This window comes from Ambystoma mexicanum, chromosome 1q, assembly GCF_040938575.1.
Source record: "Ambystoma mexicanum isolate Mex_15411 chromosome 1q, UKY_AmexF1_1, whole genome shotgun sequence".
Classification (NCBI taxonomy): Eukaryota; Metazoa; Chordata; class Amphibia; order Caudata; family Ambystomatidae; genus Ambystoma; species Ambystoma mexicanum.
The window spans coordinates 755,400,417-755,422,108 of NC_090922.1; the positions used below are offsets into that span (position 1 = coordinate 755,400,417).

General features: G+C 36.3%; 1 protein-coding gene across 1 annotated transcript in view; it reads left to right on the forward strand.

The window, feature by feature from the left end:
* Positions 1-21,692, forward strand: part of LOC138521836 (regulator of G-protein signaling 21-like) — a 493,022-nt gene that overhangs the window by 417,459 nt on the left and 53,871 nt on the right. The gene's annotated exons all lie outside the window — the stretch shown is intronic.

Sequence of the window (21,692 nt, forward strand, 5' to 3'; positions counted from 1 at the left end):
CATAACCTTCCCAAGTCCTTCTTTCACAGCAAATTGCAAAAAAATTCCAGTCACATGTCCTAAACTGTTCCCTCCACAATGAATTACAATTATGTCTGGTTGTTGCTCTGTCTCCAAAGTTGCACAGAGAGGTAGCAAGTCCAATCATTTCATTCCACGTACTCCATGCCAGTGTACTTCCACATGTGGAAATCCAAGATCTACAGCTACTCCACAGCTTTCTGCATGCACCTTCAACCAATGTATCCACGAATCTCACAAAATCCAAAAAATCTGTTTTCTGAAACAGACAGCCATAGCTATCTTTTGTTCTCTCAGCAAAAAGAGTATCTGAGAAACTCTCTCTTGGCACAACACACCCACTAAACTTTCCTGACCAATCCCTTTCAGTGCTTATTCTCATTTGCATGACTTCTGAACCCAAAAATCCCCGGATGTAACTCCCGATGTCCGCGAACTACCGCCATGTCCGCGGACATATCGTAACATGAACAGCCCTTCTACCATTTCCACTTCACTCTCTCTGCCATTCCCTCATTGGATGTAGCTAAGAAATCACGTGACCATGCACCAATCACATTCAAGACCTCTACATCTAACTGCATCATCATAGATCAGCACTGCAAATGTACTGTGAATCTCTCTGAGTACAAGTGTCATATCATTGGCAAGCACCATCTACCAGAAATACTGTACAAGTCTCCAAGATTTCTACTTGCAGCTCCATGCATATCCATATGCATGAACACAAGCTTCAGGTATGCATATTTTCTGTACAGTAGATGAACACATTTTCAAACAGACTTTTAGCTTGTGTAATCTGTAAAATGAATTTACTGTATTTTTTTCAATTTCCTAAAATCAACTATCACTTATAAACCTTTATACTATTTACTTTCTTTATACACACACACTCAAATCATGTTAAACTAACATTTTTTAAATGAAATATATAGACTACATATGTTCAAACAAAATTGCATGCAAGCACAATCTATGTTTAAATCTTTAAAAAAATACTTATACAATTTCATATTTTTTTGTTTTTATTCATTTATTTACTTAATTACTTTAATTTAGACATGACATTGAGGCGCTATTACCTAGAACAGCTTACTTACAGAAATAGTGGTATTCACTGGTATATTATAAATTTCACAAGACAGAGTAAAGATATTTTTTTTGCTACAGTTAGTCATTCAATACAATTTGTTCATTAAGGACATATCATATGTACTGAACTGATGCAATGTATCTTATGTAAATAAATTAGTTTAATGGTTTTAAAAAATGCACTGAGGATTTCAATTAAAAAAATCAATATCTAAATTGAAAACAGCGCTATATAAAAACAAAGTTACTAATTTGAAGCTTTTACAATTGCAGTGAAGACCAGTCTCCTGAAAAGAAGCAGCCACATTCGAAGAACAAAGAAGAACTAAGAAGTTACCTGTTAATTTAAGAAAAAAAGTAAGTAGAATATCACCATAATATTTATATTATTAATCAAACATACTATAACGTTAATACAAGCTATTTCGGTGCCTAAAAATAGAGATTGTGTACCATTTTGTCCAAAAATCTCCATGTCTTAAACAGCGATTTACAGCCAGAATGGCCCACAAATTCCTATTTTTGGACACACAAATTACTCAACTGAACCGCTACAATTTTCATATTATAAAACAAACAACTGCTTTAATTGTATACATTAGATTTACTATTTGTACTTTTCCACACCACTAGCTTACTTTTTTTTTGTCATCTGAACCCCAGTTTAGTAACACATAAATTCAAGAATACCTATCCCTACTAGTTGTAGTTCCCAATGCACAATCACACACCATTACATACATCGATATCATCTTACTCAAACACTCATGCACACAGCACACATACATTCCAGAACACCCAAACCCATATCTTCTTTATTTTTTTCAACAGACCCTAAAGAATGCCTACCAAAAGTCAAGTCTGTACAAAGCAACGCAAAAGTAGAGCAAATGAAAATAAAAGTGTCCAACATAAGCATCCATCTCTAGCAGAATTTGTAAAAAAAGTTGAAACAAGACAGCTAATACAGTCATTTAGTGAAACACAAGAAGTTTCAAGTACAAAAACTTTGCCTCCTCTATCAAAATGTAAAACAAACCAAAAAACTATTAACAGAAAATCAGCTATCACTACAGATAAAACTACTTCTTCAAATTTTAATATAATACAAAGTAAGCATACCAAGAAAAGTATTTTAGCCAAAATGTACCGTCACAAAGTCCTTCAAAATCTTATAAAAACAGGAGAGAAATCAGGTTCAATGCTTAAAACCTATCGTAGGAAATTAATCTTAGAAGCTTTGATGGACAGTGCAATTCTTCTCAAAAGAAAGTTATTTATTTTACTGTTAAACAAAATGAAACCACTAACAAAACGAATAACTAAATTACAAAAAAGACTTCTCAATAAGCGAAATGTCAACAGAAAGAACTACTTAAGTATCTTCGGAGGTGAATGGAATCACACTACGAGCACAGAACCATATTTTAATGATGAAGCGTACAAACAAAAGCAAACAAATACAATTGCCATACATAGCAGTGGTCGAGGTTATGAAAAAGTGAATAATACAATAATGGAACAAGAAGTACTCCTTACAAAAATATGCCCTGAAAACTTAGAATTACCCCTCCATTCAACTGAATCAGAACGTCTAGTGTACAAATGGCCATGCACGTCAATGTGTAACATTCCCAAACAATGTTTCAAATCTTTATGCCAATTCTTCAATAAATATGTAAAAAGCAAAGACAAAATCAAAATTAAATTACTGCAAAATACGGATACCTGTCCAGTGCGCAAGTACACAGGACTACAAGGACATTCATTGGCCTGCATTACAGGACCTACTTGTAAAACCACTTTCCATGATATCAAAAGGATATCAACACATCATTCAACTATAAGAAATCTAGTCTATAAACTGTACTATGCTAAAAGTCCTGCTTTAGCACTAGCAAAGTTAAATAACATCCTTCTACATGGTGCAGCAAAAGACCTACTTGAAGAAATTCACTATATCCAGAAAAAATATTTTGGAAGTGAAAGACATTTACAGAATGAAATAGCTTTAAACCAATTAAGCAACAATTCTACACATGGCAACCTTTTGCTAAACACATACAAAAAAGAAATACTAAAATTTAAAAGTACATCAGCTGAAGTACCAAACCATGTATGTGTATGTTGCCGTAGAACTTTTTATAAAAGTTACACAAAAACTGTAGACCTATCATACAAAATAGAAGACAATGAAGATTCTAAATGGTTTGAATTAACTCTCTACCTTGTAGCATAAAACAAATACGAAATAACTGAGCCCTTAATACTTTGCAGTTACTGCACTACAAAACTTGACAACAACCAAACTCCTTCACGTGCTATCACAAATAATTTGGAATTATACCCAGTACCAAAACCCCTACAACAACTTAATTTATATGAGAGCATCATAATTTCAAGCAATAATACGCCTTCAACCAAAAATAGCAAAATTACCTCCCTCTGAATTGGTAAAAGGCATTTGTGGAAAAGTAGTTTATTTACAAATAGATCTAAAAGAAAATGTGCATACTCTAGGAGTGCAACGTCCAATGCAGCAATCTTTAATTATCTTAGTAAATGGAGTACCTAGAAAAGACAAAAAAATATGGCAACAGCTGGTAGATTTATATAAAGTTAGACAAGACTTCCAATATCTTAAAGGGAATAATGAATATTACAAAGAAATTAATATTGAAGAAAACTTGAAAGATACAACTGAAATATTCAAGAAACACAAGAAGCTGGTCAATTTGAGCTACTAGATCCTGCTACAATATCAAATACTTTAGACCATTATACAATTCATCCTTTGCACTGTAATGACACCGTAGAAGATGTACTGGAAACTTACCAAATGCGTCAAACAAAAGGATCGCCAATCAGCATATGGGAAAAAAGTATAGAAGCACGTGCTTTTCCTCTACTCTTTCCTACTGGCAAAGGAGGAAGGTATGATGATAAACCTATTCAAATATCAGCTTCAGAATACCGCTCATTACGGATGTATTCTGAAGATCCCAGATTTAGACAAAATGTGGAATACATATTCCACCTACTCTTTGAAAGTGAACTAGCAGCTTTATGTTACGGAGTTGCACACATATTAAAATCAGGATCACACTTTCAAAATATGACAGCTACACAATTATTAGAAAAAGAGCAACAAAAGGATGAGGTTTTACAATCAAATATTACAAATCTATTAGCAAATATGCGTGGTACTAAAGAGTACTGGTTTCGACGTCATGTAGATGTACGTGGAATGATCAGAAACCTTGGCCCACCCACTTGGTTTGTTACATTAAGTTGTGCAGAATATGCATGGGAAGATTTACATGATTTCCTACGGATATCAAATAAAAACAAAATAAACATAGATATACTAACACCTGGAGAACTTTGTTCTTTGGATCCTGTTAATGTTTCAAGATATTTTCAACATGGCTTCATTGCTATGCTACATTTTATTTGTAATGAAACTGTTCCTGCCCTTGGAGAAGTGCAACACTTCTTTTGGAGAAAAGAATACCAAGCCAGAGGAGCACCACATATCGACATGCTTTTATGTATTAAATATGCTCCTAAATTTGGTAGCAATGAATATTCTATTTCAATTATCACCAATTGTTGACAACATTTACTTACACAGTACAGACCCATTGTGTTTGCAAATGTTAGTACTTCACAGAAATGCAGCAAACAGTCCTGACAACACATATAGTGTTTATGGAATAAGACAACAATTGGACTACTGTGCTGGAATGGTGAAATTCACTATAAATTCACAGGAAGATCCACAAGAATTTCTAATGTACTTACTACAAGTACTGGAAAACAAAAACATACCTATAAATGAAATCTTTCAGATTTCATACATGTGGAAATATACATGCACTCTCTGCAACAATGTGACACAAGAAGAAATCCCCAATGAACGCTTCATATATATATCAATACCAAATTGTTAATCCATTCCATTTCAGCGACTTGTACAAAATACAAACCATGGTAGATTATGCTCTACCTGCAATTCAGATAATCGCTCCACGTTAGTAATACAAACACATAGTAAATACATAATACTAATGCTTCATCGTTACAATGCAGATGGTACCAAAAACAACTGCAAGCTGACAGGATTCACACATGGTCAAATATCACTTGGTAAGAAAACCTTCACAACAATAGGTATAATCTACCACGCAGGAGCCACAACCAATTCAGGGCACTACACTGAAATGTGGATGGTTTTAATGTAATGATAGTACCATTACTCTAAAGCAGAGATTACCAGGAAATCTTACAAACGCTTATTTGATGTTCTTAAAACCAAAATTTGATAACTAAACTGTATTTAAACCCTAAGTAAACTTGTGTTAAAAAAATATAAACTGTTAGAATACTCCAAAAGCTATCTAACTGCTGAAAGATTCTACAACAACTAATCAGATAAATGAATACCACTAAATTAGACCAAAAAATACACAGTTAGAATACGCCAATTGGTATCTAACTGTCCCAAAATTTAACAATATCCAAATAGATAAATCAATACCACTAAAATATATCAAAAAAATAGACAGTTAGAATACGCCAATTGGTATCTAACTGCTCCAAAATTTAATAATATCAAAACAAATAAATAATATTTTACTGCTCCAAAAAAGTACAAAAAGCCAAAATATAAAGCATTAGCCAGAAACAACAAGTGAACACTGAAAACAAACAAACAAATAAACTGTAGCATCACAGAAAAAGTTTTTTTTTTAATCCAACATGGATTTTTTTTTTCTCCCACAGACCCAATGATTTTAGCAACAAATACAGAAACTGAGCAAATTGCACAGTACTCTGATTTGTAATCTACTAAATATGAGGGTCAAAAAAAAAAGTATATTGATTATACAATGTAATAAGTCATTACAAAATACTAATACTAACATGCTATTTTCTTTTATCACAGAAATTAACAAGAAATACATGTACTCCGATTACTAGACCAAACAGTAAGTATACAATAATAAGGAGAACCATAGCATCATATCACATCCATAGTATCTAATACCTTTGTTCCTTATACATTTGTTTTTCACCCAAAGTTATAAGCAAATATGAATGTGATATGCTGTGGTGGTTGTTGCCAGGGCATAGAGTCTTGGGTGCATGGCCAAATGGTCATGCACCCAAGACTCTATGGCCTGGCAACAACCACTGCAGCATATCACATCCATAGAGTCAAACATTTCAACTATGGTCTATGACAACTTTTAATGTCCGCGGACATTATGAGTGTTCTTAGAACACTTTCAACTTGCCAGCGAACAATACGGACAGCGTTTTCAGGACACCCCCTACGAACATTTCAGAACAACGCGATAGTTCTTAGAACACTTTCAACTTGACAACGAACAATACGGACAGTGTCCTCAGGACACCCCATTTTGTTTATTTGCAAACATTTCAGTGTTCTTAGAACACATTCAACTTGTCAGCCACAACCCCCATTCATATTTGCAAACATTTCAGGACACAGCGAGTGTTCGACAACGTCTTCAGAACACCCCCATTTTGTGTATTTGCGAACATTTCAGGACACCGCGAGTGTTCTTAGAACATATTCAACTTGACAACGAACAATACGGACAGCGTCCTCAGGACACCCCCATTTTGTTTATTTGCGAACATTTCAGGACACTGCGAGTGTTCTTAGAACAGTTTCAGTTTGCTTGCGAACAAAACGGACACATATTGAGTCCTCAGAACACCCCCCATTCAGTTTATTTAGAACATTTCAGAACACCTGTGATGTCCGCAGACAAATCGAACACAAAAAGAACGTCTAACACATAAAAAACACAACTTTCATCCTATCTCATACAATCCCACCCTCCCCAAACACACCAACACACTCTACTAAATACAAATTTTGAACAAAATTTCACCGCGCTGTCCCAGGCCGACCGCAAATCCAAGATGGCGGGCGCTACCGAAAATCTGACGCGCTTCATGCTCCACGCCGTCCAATCAGCGAACACGTTGCATGTCCGCGAACATCACGCAAGCCAGTTGGCCAATCAGGACACTGTCCGCAGAGCGAACAGGGAAGTGTGTCCGTGGACCGAACACAGATATCACTAATTTTTTTTTACCTACTTTTTGGTCATTTTAAAAAAAACTACTGGACGGATTTTCACCAAATTTGCAAGAGCACGCTTTCGGGGCCAAGCTGCTGCTCCTGGTCCAAATTTGGTGAAAATCCGTCCAGCGGTTTGGGCTGTAGACGCGAGCAAAAAAATGTTCCCATTCAGTCTATGGGAAATACAAAAAGCTTTGGGACCCCCCCTATAACTTTGTCCCCCCTGGACATATCCTCACCAAAATTCAGAGTGACCCAAATACTTTTTTTGCAAAGTTTGGTGAGGATCCGTCCAGGGAGAGCGAAGTTATAAGCCGCCCAAAAAGTGCTCTTCCTATGGAAACAGCAACTTAACCATAACTACCGTGGCCATGTAATATATATATATATATATATATATATACATATATTCAATGACAAAGCTTTGTTAAGGGGACATTATGGTTAAGTTACACTAATAAAAGCCTATGAAATTCACTGAAAAAACATTGTTAAAGGGAAGTTATGGTTAAGTTGGACTAATAAAAACCTATGAAATTCAATGAAAAACTTTGTTAAAGGGACGTTATGGCTAAGTTGCACTAATAAAAACCTATGAAATTCAGTAATAAAACGTTTTACTGAACGTTTCGTCCAGGGGTAGCAAAGTTATAAGCCACCCAAAAAGTACTCTTCCTATGGGTTTAGAAACTTAACCATAACTACATGGCTGCTACCTATATATAGGTTTCTGTTAGTGCAACTTAACCATAACGTCCTTTAACTATGTTTTTTCAGTGAACCTATATATATATATATATAGGTTCACTGAAAAAACATAGTTAAAGGACGTTATGGTTAAGTTGCACTAACAGAAACCTATGAAATTCAGTGAAAAAACATTGTTAAAGGGATGTTATGGTTAAACGTAACTCCAAAAAACCCTTGAAATTCACCAGTTATGGCTAAGCAACCATAACCTGTGCCACCTCTATGCACTGCTAAGATTAAACCCAGTATATCAAAGATGACATCACTTATCTCTAGTCATCATGTCTTGAAGGCTCGTGCTGCAAAGTTCGATGCATGGAGTGCAAAGTTGTTCTTATTTGCAGGAAACCTGGCCTGTATTCCTATGGAGAATATACAATTGGGTAGTCCCCTATTTTTTGTTACAGGAGGATCAATTTTCGAGTGTGGAGGGTATGAGAGAAATATAATAACTTTTGACTTATATGTGATGTTTTTTGCTCTTTTTGATTTCTAAAAGACAAATCTAACAGTGTACAACAGTGTACAAAAATAAAATTCTGTTCTGTAGTCTCATCATGGTTCTATATGATTGTTCCAAAGAATGGTTACATATGTTACATGAGGACTCAAGTCACATACTAACCTCACTTTTGAATTACATGTTTTACTGTGATACTATATATTGGTTATATTTTGATTGTGTGAATAATAAATACATTTTTCTTACACAATTGCTTTTGGAGAGTCTGTGAGTTACCTTTACCTGAGGAAAGGCAGCAAAGGTGCACTGACTCTAAAAAACACAACAAATAACAGACAAAGAGAGGGATAATCAATGTTTTGGCCCATTATATTTCTCTTGTATTCCCATGGGACAACGTCCATGTTTCGCCACACCAAATCTAACCACCTGACTGCTCTGAGAAAGGCGGCACCTTTCTCAGGTTAGAGTAGGTTGACATCCTCCACCCCATTTGCTTCAACTGTTCCTGTTACCACAAAGGATACTCCTTTAGGGCGGAGGATCTTAGAAACGGCTTCACAAGCCATAGCGAACTCTGTTGACTTTTTGAGGGTCACAGTGCTATGTTTGTAATGTGATGCACCGATCTGTAAGGCAGGGCAGTTTCAGAGTGCTTGCGATGCTGCAGGCATGGAACATGAGAAACACTGCCCCACACCTAAGGCGCCTGCTCAACATCTTCCTCTGTCCACCTACCCCTCAGTCTCTGTGGTTGGTGCCCCTTGCCTCCCCCACCTGACCCGGATTCTCCAGAAAATAATTGAAAAAAGCACAGGAAAAATACAAATTGCCAAAAAAGGTTACTTTAGGAGCCATCTTTCACAGTTAAAAAATAGAAGTGAGAAAAAAGGACAGTCAAATAGTCCACATACATCTAAAAAATTCCAAGCGTACAGTGGGACAATTGAAATCCTTTTAATAGTTTTGCATAAAAAATTGGTGGCTCTTAAAAGTACCTTTTTTGTATTTTTGGCTTTTATATTTTTTTAAGATATCATTTTATAAACTGAACTAAGAAAAGTGTCACTGAATTTAATTATTTATTCTCACTTTCACAAAAACTTCTTCAAAGCATTTTGAATGTTTTCCACACAAATCTGATTATTCAAATGAGTTAGATGAACTCCATCTCTCTGAAAAATGTTGGCAATATCACATTTAATGTTCTCATTTTGAAACAACATCATGACAACATCTCGCTGAAAAGCACACACAGTTTTTTTGACATTGCACCTTGCTTTTTCCATTTGTGGACCAAATAAACTTGAGCGCATCTATATCTGTCTCCGGAAAATGCATGAAAAAATATTTTTTCGAATGAGGAAACATTTCCTTCATTTTCCCAATGCCACCTTCATTGGAAACTGTTCTCTCCACAATGAACAATAATAATGACTTGATGTTTTAATTCAACCATATTCACATAAAATGAGAGCACATCCACCCACATCATGTCTCGGATTCCACACCACAACACTTCCAATTCAGAGAATCCAAGATTTTCAGTCAATCCACAGTGCTCAGCATAAACCATCAACCAATGGACCAAAGAGTCCCCCAAAATCCACACACTTTGTCTTCTGAAAGACATTACCACGGCCATTTTCAATCCTCTCACTAACACAATTCATGCTACCCTCTCTTCCTGTACACCACACCCAGGGATCCTGATTGGCTAATCCCCTGATATCCGCAGACACCACGACTGTCCACAGTCTCTGCATTCCCCTTTCCATGCCAGGCATCCTTAAAAGACCCGGATGTGGCATGTGCCATCTGCAGACTACCGTGCTTTCTGCAGATGTTGCGGCCACTCAAAGGGGTGGGGCGGAATTAAACACAATTTCAGTTATTTATTATTTAGTGGTGGCTCTGAAAAGAACCTTTTTTGGGGTTTCATTTCTTTTTTTCTTGTTTGTACATTAGTACTGTACACTCTACATATTACCTTATAATTTTCTTACAGGAATTTTTATTTAATGCATTCCTAACATTGTAAAGGAAAATTGCATTTCTGACATCTGTGAAATGAATTCAATCTTCACAAAAAATATTCACACCATCAGACCGTATATTGTCATTCCCAAAAGATGACATTCCTCGGGCATATAAAAAAAAGATACAACTTTATTTGACGAGCTGACATGATTCTTCCATTTGAGCAGTAAAAAAGTTTGTTGGACATCTGCATGTTTTCCTCTGATTTATTTCAGAAAAAAAATCATCTTGGCAGCAGGAAACAGTTCCATTACACTGTTAAAGAAATCCTTCAGGGAAATCGCAAAGTCACTGGAGTCACAAACTCCACACTGTCCCCTCCACAATGCACATTTACAATATCGGACATTTAAAGTGAGCAATACTCTCACAGAATGAAAACAAGCTTTCCCAGTTTAAACCACAAACTGCATGCCACAAAACATCCACTTCTGCCAATCCAATACATCCAAAGATGCCATCATTTTCAGCATACTCCTTCAATGACTGAATTGAATAGTACCCCAAAATCCACAAAATCTCCTTCTCAAAGCATATAACAATAGACATTTTCTCACAACTTTTGCAAACAAAACTACTGCTAGACTCTCTTCCTGTACACCACACCCAGCAAACCTAATTGGCTGGTCCACACAGTCCCCTTTCCATGCCAGGCATCCTCAAAAGACCTGGATGTGGCACATGCCATCTGCAGACTACTGTGGTGTCTGTGGACTTTGTAACTCAGGGACAGCCCTTCTACCCTTTCCACGTTCATGTTATCAACACTCCCTCATTCGCTGTTTTCAAAGAGTCACACATCCATCCACCAATCCAAACCTCTACAGCTGACCTCGACAGCTAACCCTGTCGTTTTAGCTAAACACTTCAGATGTACACTTGAACTCTGAAAGTACATTTCTCCTGTTAATCAAAGGCATCTGCATCAGAAACTACTTTGAAACTGTCAAAGATTTCGATTTGCAGATTCAACAAGACAGAGTACAGGTATGCTTATACTTAAAAAAAAATGGTCATCTTCAACTCTTTCACAAATATATAATATATATGTATAAATAATGTTATAATGTTCCTGCAACTTACCCTGTAATAAGCTTCTTAATATGCATATTCTCTTTTGTAACCACCTTAGCAAAAGCCATGCATTGGAGCATTCAGCAGCTGCTCATATGAAGCAGCAAATAATTACAATGCTCTGCCTTTAAAACATTTTCTTTTTAAGAGCTATTTCATGATAGTAGAAAAAATGTATATGTGAATTTACAGCGGCACTGTGGGCCACTTTTTCATTAAAAAAAGCAAAAGCAGATATAATAGATCTATGGGCCATTTTTAAGTGACACATAGTGTGTGCCAGTTTAATCACCCATTCCAATCTGTAGGTGCTTATCAAGTCTTCATTTTTCCATGCATTCTGTCAAATCCAATTGCACTACTTAGATTATAAAACTCAGACTACATGTCCCAGAATACAGAGAAAAAAACAGGACTGGACTTGAACATTCAAAACTGTGACATGTTAATCAAATAAACATATACAATGCTGTCTATTCCAAAATATGTATTTTGGAAGAATTTTGATGAAAGTACACCATTTTAATTGGTTATATATATATATATATATACAGTTCCTCTATAATTCCTAACATCACCCATTGCAATCTTTAGCTGCTTATCCAATCTTAATTTTTCCTCTACAATCTGTGACTTGTACTCCAACTTTTATCATTGGGAAAAGTGAAACTACAAGTACCAGAACGCAAACAGAAAATCTAGGACTACATAAACACCTACACATTAGAATGCATCATGTTGGCAAGTATGCATATACTCCTAACATATGAAACTTCCACACACCAACTGCCAGAGCCTCTACAAATGAACATACACATTTCTTAACAAGACAAACATTTGTAAACGTCCAGCAATTTCATTAACTGTTTTCCCCAACAACTCGTCATTCCTTCATAAAAACCTTGATTACTAAAGGTCTTTCACCATTACCAGATATCCCCACTAACTTTCTTTTAAAAATTACAGGAAAGAAGCACATTCCTAAAGACAAGAACCAAAAAAATAATACCCTTCACATCCTACAAAGTAAGTACATTAATGTACCATGTATGTGTTTGTGTATGTAATTACAACAGCACCGTTTCACTATATATTAGCCCAGACTACTCATTTTGAACCAACCTTTCTTTCACTCTAACTCATTATACTGCACCATTCACACACATCCTATTCTCATATAAACACCACCGTTGCAACACCCACTGTTTTCCTGAAAACAGCACAATGTCCCTACTAATTGAATCACATTACAACTCCCTTATTCACTAGTGCAAAGACATCACACATCTACAGACTCTTACTCTCACAACCTTCCCAACCACAACTCATATGCCAACACACAATCAAACAGCACTGTATTAAGCTCTCCAGTGACACCTTCACACCCGAATATACAGTGCACAACTTTTCAAACCCAAACTTTCTAATGTCCCAACAGACACAACAGAATTCCTACTGAAAAGCAACTCAGTAGAAAAGAAAGGAGAACTAGAGCAGATAAGAATACAACTAAACCATATGGTCATCCACCTCTAAAACAATTTAAAGAAAACTTTAAAACAAAAGAGCTAGTGACCTAATTCAACAAAACTAAACCAGCCATGACTAAAAATGGTAAGGCATCTCTTGCAATAACTAAAAGAAAATAGATATGTACAAAAAAATCAGACCTACTGACAAACCTCACACTGTTTCTATGAGTGTTAACGTAGTCATGGTAAAGCAATCCTAGAAATGTATCTTACAAAATCATTTCCACCGCAGAGTTCTTCACAATCTTATAATAATAGCTGAAAATTCATGATATACCCTTAAAAACTACCACAGGAGTCTAATCCTGCAAGCTTTAATTGACAGCACTTTTCAACTGAAGGAAGAAAACATTGTTTACATTGATTTTAAGCAGAGTAAAACCACTAACTAAATGAAACAATAATTTACAAAAAGTACTTGTAAACCTGTGCAGTGTCAATATAGAGATTCTTTCAAACTTCAGTGATGGTGAATGGATTCACTGAAACAGGACAGAACCATATTTCAAAGACGCTTATAAACAGGAACAACAAAAACACAATTGCCATAGACAATAATGGCTGAGGATATGAACTGGTATAAAACACCATTATGGCAAAAGAAACCCCTATAGAAAAACATCCCCAACAAACTTTCAACCAAATGCTTATTTCACCCAATCAAACCATCCAGTGTACAAATGGACATGCAGCTCAATGTGTAATTCATGCAAACAATCCTTAAATTCTTTATGACTATTCATCAATCACTATGTGAAACTAACAGACCAAAGTAAAATGAAAACTTTACAAACTATGGACTCTTGTCCAGTGAGTAGTCACACTGGACTTCGAGGACATTCATTAGATTGCATTTTAGTTACTGCTTGGAAAAGCACCTTCCACCACATCAAAATGTTAGCAACACACCGTTCTGCTATATGGGTTCTTGTGCATAGACTACATTATGCAAAAATTCCTGCTCTACAACTCCAAAATTTAAATACAATTCTTCTACATGGATCAGCCAAAGAACTGCTTTAAGAAATAGAGTACATCCAATGTAAATACATTGGAACTGAAGTTGACTTAGAAATTCTGTAACTTTAGAAAACAGTACCGAAAATCTCATAAACACTGATGTCCTAATGAAGACATACAAAAAAGAAATAGGAAAGTTTCAAAACACATCTGCCGAAATACCAGACCAAATATGTGTCTGTTATCGCAGAACTTTTTATAAAAAGAGCACAGAAATAGTAGATTTAGCCTACAAAATAGATGGCAATGAATAATCCCAATGTTTCTAATTACCTGTATATCTAAAAGCAGAAACGAAATACAAAATAACTGAACTCTCAACAGTTTGCACAAACTGCAACACAAAGCTTGACAATAACCAAATTCCATCACGTGCTATCACTAATAACTTTATAATCCAAACAGTACACCCATTTAAGCTATAATACATGTTCAACCGAAATCAGCCAAATCAGCCAAATTACCTCCATCCGAGTTCCTATAGGGCATCTGTGGCAAAGAAGTATATGTGTCATTAGATCTCAAAGAAAATGTATAAACTCTATGAATACAAAGACCAATAGATCAATCTTTAATTGTATAAGTTTATGGTGTACCAACAAAAGACAACAAAATTTGGCAACAACTAGTCGACTTAAACAAAGTAAGACACGCCCTACAATAAATATCTAAAAGAAAAAAAAAATAATACTACAAAGATATGAACATAGAGGAAAACATAAGAGAAATCACCCTACATTTTAGACCAGTATACAATTTACCAACTACACTAAAAAGACACAGTTGACGATGCATTACAAACATATCAAATGAATCAAGCCAAAGGATCGCAAATCAGCATATGGGGAAAAGTGTAGAAGCACGTTTTCTTCCTCTACTCTTTCCTACAGGAAAAGGAGCAAGTTATGATGAAAGGTCCACACAAGTTAGTGCATCAGAATATTGCTCTTTAAGAATGTATTCTGAAGACCCCAGATACAAACAAAATGTTGAATACATTTTCCACCTCTTCTTCAATAGTGAGCTAGCAACTGTATGTTATGGAGTTGCACACAAATTAAAAACATGCTCTAACTTTTTTAACATTTCCGCTACACAACTGCTTCAAAAGATGAAAGCCAAAGATGAAGTTTTGCAGTCAAGTATCACAAATATCTTGGCAAACATGCGTGGTACAAAAGAATACTGGCTTCAACGTCATGCTGATGTATGTTGTATGCTAAAGTACCTAGACTTACCCACATGGATTGTTACTTCAAGTTGTGCAGAGTATGCATGGGGTGACTTGCACAACGTTTTACACAGTGCAAACCATAATAAAGACAGAATATATATAAAAACACCACAAGAACTCTTTTCTATTGATCCTGTTGATGTATCAAGGTACTTTTACCATCACCTATCATTGATATTCTGCACTTTATCTGCAATAAAACTACTCCTCCACTCGGAGAAGTGCAACATGTCTTTTGAAGAAATTAATATCAATCCAGAGGAGCACCACACATCCACATACTTTTTTGGATAAAAGATGCTCCAAAAGTTGGCCATGAAAGTGACACCACTGTCTTACAGTTTATTGAAAAATACATTGCCTGAGACATCCCTTCAGAAACCACAGATAGTGACCTACATACACAAATGTTACGATTCCATAAACATAAAGTGTGGCAAATATTGGCAACATAGATATAAAAATAAAATCAAATACTATACCAAATGCCTCTTTGGCTTCCCTAGACCAGTTTCCTAAAAAGGGCAAGTAAATAGCTTGATGTTTTACAGAGCGTAAAAGGCAAATCCCCTAAAAATACATACAACAGTAAAAGGGACTGAAGCATCCAAGTACATCAATGATTACAATGCAATCATTGCCCTCTTGTGGAATGCAAACATAGACATCCAATACACTGCAGACAATTCCACTGCAGTTGTACGATATGTCACAGCCAAAGCTGAAAAAACAGAACTAAAAGACCCTGGAGATGACATATCATCTGACAAAACACTATCAGATTAATTGTACAGCTTCAATATACAAATGCTCTTCCATCGAGAATGCAGGTGCTACAAAGCTGCAGACCATTTAACAGGTACAGCCTTATATGGCAAATCTGAACATATTGTCTGGCTGAACCTTGGTCCAGCTTCATCCCGACAAAGAGTACTAAAATCCTACCAAGAGGCAGACACCATAGCCACAAATGATCCCAACGGCCAGGACATTTAAACAACAAAATTATTTAATTGACAGATACTACCCATACAGAAGTACTGCTTTGGAAAACATGTTTCTGTACAACATCGCCCAAAACTGCACCTACAAAAACAATATAACACCAAATGAGAGTACTGGCAAATATGCAGTCTCAACTTATGAAAGAAGCCTAGATAAACTCACCAAACCCAGTCCAATTAATCATACAAAGTTATCATTTAAATCTCCCCAACATAGATAACTGTATTACATGGCCCTACTCCAACTTGTTAAACATTTGAGAAAAGAAAATAATTATTATGTAACTATGGCTCATTTGAAGCTGCAATCAAAGCAAATTAAAGCAGTATAACACATGACAATTTCAAAGAATGCATCAAAATGTTGGACAATGAACACCAACAAGATGAAAAATTGAAGTTCAACTAGACAAAGACACTCCTTAGGGTAGTCAACCTTCCCTTGTAGAAAGCAAAGAACCACTTGGAGAAACACTCATTCTAAATGAAGCAGGAATTGTCATGACCGAGGTACAAAATACAATGGATCAATATAAACAATCTGAGGAAGACTTGTTAGTGCTTGAATCACATTTAAATGGTGAACAACTCACCATTTATCTAGACGTCACTAAAGAAATTGAACATGGGTTTAAACATGAAAGTAAAACATGTAGCCGCATAAATTATAAACCTCTGCTGTATGTAAGTGGAGAAGCTGGTTCAGGTAAAACATTCTTAATTAAAATAATCAGCACATGTCTATACAACTTAACAAACAACAACCACAGATTTTGCTGCCTACACATAGGAGGTGTTACTTTACACCGACTACTGCTCCTCCCCGTAGAACACCCAAAAACAAATTAGTATACTACAAATGATCAGCTACTGACATATGCAGAATTCTCAAACAAATGAAAGTTCTCCTGATAGAGGAAGAAAGCATGGTTTCCAACCTCATGCTGGCTTTAATTCATCTCAGAATGCAAGAAGTCCTGAAGACCAACTAAGCAGTATTGTTTGTAGGAAAACATGTTATTGTTTTAGAAGACCTCCCACAGTTAACACCAGTTCAAGGTCAACCTATTTTCAAAACATTAGGACACAAACAATCCTGCAATAACCTCGGCAGCACTGGAAATTTAAACCTATGGCAACTTTTTCACTACAGAGAACTAACTCAAAATGTGTATCAGTTTACAGACTTCACTATGCTAACATTTTAAAAAGAATTGGAACTGGTCTGCTAACTAAAGATGCAAAATCCATCTTAAATAGTAGACTAATCCAGGAGCAACATGGCTGAAACCCTTCTGCTCCTGATTTCATGGAACAATTAACTCTACAAAATCTAAAGTGCATGTCCTTAATCGCAACCCTTGCATGCTGTAGGCAATTCAACGAGACAATGTTGAAAAAAGAAATGCAACCTATATTTATATCAGCTCCACAGACAAATTAGAAGTGCATGGCATGACACTTCCTATACGTCAACAACGAACAGCACAACTGAACTGCAGAGTAATTCTAAAACATAACCTTGATGTAGATCAAGGTTTAGTCAATGGAGCAATTGATACAGTTGTTGGCTTCCAAACACATCCACATGAAAAGAACACTAAGTTTGTCAACATCCACTTTGACAAACTTGCAGAAGTTAAAAGAACTGGCCAGGAATAGCATGTTTCCTTCTTTTCAAAGACATGTACGTACACAGAGAGCAATTTTCTCTATCTCTTGCGTATGCTGTCAATATTCACAAATCACAAGGTCTAACCCAAGATCCAGCATTGACTGACATTGGCAGCACCGTCTTTAAAGAAGGCCTGAGTTAGGTAGCACTTTCTTGTCTGCGTACACGCAATGGTCTATTCATAGTTAACATTGATGAAAACGTAGTCAAAGCTGTCATTCTTTGCATCCTGGAATACAACAGGATATGGGCATTATACACCCCCATCTAGATATATACCATGTACGTCAAAAAAAGAAACCTTTAAAAAGACAACTAACACAAACATAATCTGTAACAGATCTCCCATAGATACAGCTGAAGAAACAACAACCAGCTACGTCTGTATCAAAAATACAACCACAAATCTGTCTCTTACAAAGTCAACTGCACGTTCATCAGAAAAGAAAGACACAGATGCCTTTACTCAAGAAAAATCTACAGGCCCATCAAACGATTCATAAACAGAACTCTTTGGTCCTTTTAAATTCAGTGACACATCTGGAGTACATTGTTATGCCAATGTAACACAGAATCTTCTCTTTCAATTGCCACCAGTTGCTCACAACATTTATTTAAATGGCTCAGCTAGTTGTGTTTGTAAATGCTTGTCTTTCATAGAAATGCCACATATAATCCTAACAACACTTACAGTGTCTCAGGTATAAGGCAAGAATTGGATTACTGTGCAGGAATGGTAAACATGTTTACCATAAACATACAAAAAGATTCACAATAATTCCTAATGTCCTTACTACAAGTACTGGAACTAAACACATCTGTATGAATGACATCTTCCAAATGTCATACACGTGGAGACATACATGCACTCTCTACAAACCATGTTTCACAAGAGCACATCCCTAATGAATAATAATAATAATAATAATAATAATTTGGCATTTATATAGCGCTACAAACCCTCAGGTATCTGAGCGCTGCTTATTATTACCCACAGTGTGTGGTGCTCATTTATCGACCTCGGAAGGATGAAAGGCTGAGTTTGGCCCTGCCGGGATTCGAACCTGCGTTAGCAAGCTCTGCACCGATGTCAAAGCGAGCGCTCTACTCGATGTGCCACTTGACCAGCTTGTATATAATTTGTATATGTATCCATACCAAATTCTGAAACCATTGCATTTCACTAGCTGCTGCAGAATGCAAATCATGCATGTTATGCCCATTTTGCAATTCAGAAAATCGTTCCACCATACAAATGAACTCACATTACGAATATATCATAATAATGCTTCTAAGGTGCTCTGCAGATGGTACCAGAAATAACAGTAGGCTTACAGGTTTCACACTCTGCCAAGTATGACAACATTATGTGTGGTATACTAGACTGATGCAACAACCACTTCAGGGCACTATACTGCATATGTAAAAAAAAAAGGGGGTTGGTTTGAATGTAACGAAACCTCTGTTACTCCAAAACATAGGTTACCAGCAAATTCAACAAATGCCTACATAATATTCCTTCAATCCAAATTTAGTCACTAAACTGTAGCACAGTTAACAGTTAGAATACACCAACAGGTATCTAACTACATCAATAATACTACAGTAGTACTTTTCAAAGTCAAACTAGTGAGAATACGAGAACATGTATCTACTTAAAAATACCCTTCATTGCAAAACATTTCAAATATGCCATCTCATTTTTCTGTATGACTAACTATCTTCTAACGTCTAATGTAGTTAGAATACACCAACAGGTATCTAACTATATTAAGCATTCCCTTAATCAGAACATACTTCAACCAAACATACTATCACACTTACACTCACATAATGGTTATCTTTATTTTTTTTCATCCAGTATGGATTGCTTTCTCCCAATGACTCAATATTTATTTAAATGCCAGTACAACAGCAGTGTGTTATACACTAATGTACCAAACATAGTACTTAGAATGTACTGTTTATGCGGGTTTAAAAAAGAAAATGCATATGTAAAAGTGTATACAATTAATGATTTTAAACTATCCTGCTTAACAAATTGTACTGTTATTTTCCACAGAAAATAAACCTGAAATTCCAGCTTCATAACACTATTGAAAAAATTAACCATAGCAGGTATAATCAAATACATATGCTATAAGCAGTATCCTCAACTGTACTACAATCACAAGTACCATATGCAGTACAATTAAATCATTCCACCATTTTGCAAACATTTTGTACTCCCACTACATTAGATATAACTACTATACACATATTACCACAGTGGTGATTTTGGCTATATTCCTACTACATTACCTATAATTACTATACACATATTACTACTTTGGTGGTTTTGGCCAGTGGACATATTCTTGGGGGGCATAGCATGCATGCCCCCCAAGAATATGTCAGCTGGCAAAAACCACCACAATTCAATTAACCTCATAAAAACTACATACCATACACTGTTGAATAATAAAACTCACCCTAAACCCCCTGCAATCAAAATGATATCCACAGACAGTGAAATAGACTGCAGGCTCAACTGTATTTCTGCATACTGTTTCACCTATAAAAACAGCTCGAAATCACCTTCATTCCACTCCCCTACCATGTTATGCCCTCGTTCAACCATGAAATAACCACAAATGTTTTTTACAAACTACTTGTTCACTGTGTGGTCTGTGGACTACCGTGGTGTCTGTGGAGCGAACGGCACACACGTCCAGTTTTCCCACTTAGAAAAACAGCCCCATATCATCTCTATTGCACTCCCTATCCCTTCCCAGCCCCTCTTTACACCACCAAATAACTCAAAATGAGTTTTCCAGACTTTTCCCCTGCAAAGCTATCTGCAGACACTGGCCGGTGTTTGCGGATACAACATGGCGGCCATTTACATAAATATGACACACCTCACGCTTTTCACCATCCAATCAGTGGTTGTGGCCAATGTCCACAGACATCACGTCTCCCCTTGCACTAATCAGTGGCCCTTCCGTGGACCAAACAGGGAAGTGAGTCTGTGCACCAAACCTAGAAATCACCATTTCTTGTACCTACTTTTTGGGCTTTTAAAAAAAAAAGAACTACTAGATGGTTTTACACTAAATTTACAAGTACTCTTCTAGTTCAAATTTGGTGAAAATCCATCCAGCGGTTTGGGCTGTAGGCATGAGTAAATATGTGTTTCCACCTATCGGAAAAACAATACATTGTGGGACCCCGCTATAACCTTGCCCCCCCCCCGCATGAACCTCACAATCTTTGAAGAATCAATCTGATGGTGCCATATAACTTTTTTGCAAAGTTTCATGAGGATATAAGCCACCCAAAAAATGCTCTTCCTATGGGTTGTGCAACTTAACCATAACTACACGTTGCTACTGCAGGCTGTTTAATAATATCCCCCAATATGGTTTCACAATCTGCTCTGTTCCCAGTGCTCCCTGAGAGACACTTTTCGGCCTTGTGCTGAATTGCATTCTGGTATTTGCAGTCTCCCAGTCAAGATGGGGAACTCATTCTCAATTGTACAAAGCCAGACATGTGGGTGGGGAAGGGAAATAATGAGGGGGTAAGTAAGTTATGAGTATTTGCCCAGGATGTAGCAAGAGAAGTTGCAATCCTGGACACTGGTGCCATTATTGGGTTTTTCGAGGTTGGCAAGATTGCTCAAAT